Genomic DNA, 1438 nt, shown 5'->3' on the forward strand with positions numbered 1-1438 from the left:
GTGTTGACGCGATGTGATTTCTACCCAGTGCTCTGAGTGTCAAAGTGCAGAAATTCAATGAAGTGCGGGTAAACGGCGGGAGTAACTATGACTCTCTTAACCTCTTCTCGGTTGTAGTGGCCTTTACCTCCCAGTGATCCGGCCGGTAACTGTCTTTGAATTGCTAGACTCTGCGTAGAGAAGCATATAGAGACAGGCCAAACAAGGTTCTATCATGGCAGCGAGCGTGATAGTGAGAAATGGCGGAGCAAACGAACCCAATACCAGATGGGGTAGTTCCTGGAGAATAAAAACCCTGTTAAGATGGCGTAAGGAGGTGCTGTCTTTCCCAGAAATCATTAACCTCCTCACCGAAATTTGACAAGCCTGCACTAGCTTCCAAAAATGCAACAAATAACACCGATTCAGATCACGATATATACTTTAGTGCACCCACTATAGAGAAGACACAACAGTAGACCTCAGCGAATCCATCGAATTTGTAGACACCTCAGCCAAGAATGACATTGGTACATTAAAATTTGATGATCTTCCCGATGTGTACGAGGTCAGCAAAGATGTAATAACAATGAAAACTGATTACACCAAAAAAGTCACTTACTGGAAATATCCAAACGAAAAATATAAATGTGACTTGTGTGGAGACATAATGGGAACCTTTACAGAATTGAGAAAACATGTATCCAACAAGCACAAAGGCTTCTATCTCACAACCTACTGTTCAAAATGTGACAAAGAAGCCGAATATCACAATATTGCATGCCATTATGCCAAATGTAAAGGGAGACCTCAAAAAGGAGTGCTGCCATTCCTGTGCAGCTGGTGTCATCTCAGATTTGGAACTCAAATTGGTGTTTCTCAACATGCTCGGCATGCACATCCAAGAGCGCAAAATGAGGCTAGACTAGCAGGTCTAGCAAGCAGTAAACCGTCAAAATTATGGTCACAGGAAGAAATACTGCTGTTAGCAGAATTGGAAAAAATATATGAAAATAAGTGGAATATTAATGCGCTGATGGTTCCACATTTTGACAACAAGAACAGTAAACAAATTGCAGAAAAAAGAAGAAATAGAAGAGATAAAAGCAAAAAATCCGCAAAAGATGTACTGCAAGCATCAAATGTTTCTGAAAATGACTCTTGCGATGAACCAGAAGTTACAGTGGAAGTAACAACAGAAAAGCGCAGAGACTTTATCACTCGAAAACGTGCGCAAAAAATCAAGAACTTTGACAAGCGCGGAGAATCACGACGCGCGCACTTAGGACCCGGCCTCTCCGGACCCCGCCCGCTCCTGGTCTCTGGTGGTTGGTCGGGCGGACTGCCCAATCGGCGTCCGGCTGACCCATTTCCGGTCCGGCGATATCGCGTGACCCGAGGGTCAGGGGGTGGAGACTCTGGGCCTATTTAGGGTCAACTCCCTGTGACTGGGGTCTCT

This window comes from Lissotriton vulgaris, unplaced genomic scaffold (genome assembly GCF_964263255.1).
Source record: "Lissotriton vulgaris unplaced genomic scaffold, aLisVul1.2 SCAFFOLD_872, whole genome shotgun sequence".
Classification (NCBI taxonomy): domain Eukaryota; kingdom Metazoa; phylum Chordata; class Amphibia; order Caudata; family Salamandridae; genus Lissotriton; species Lissotriton vulgaris.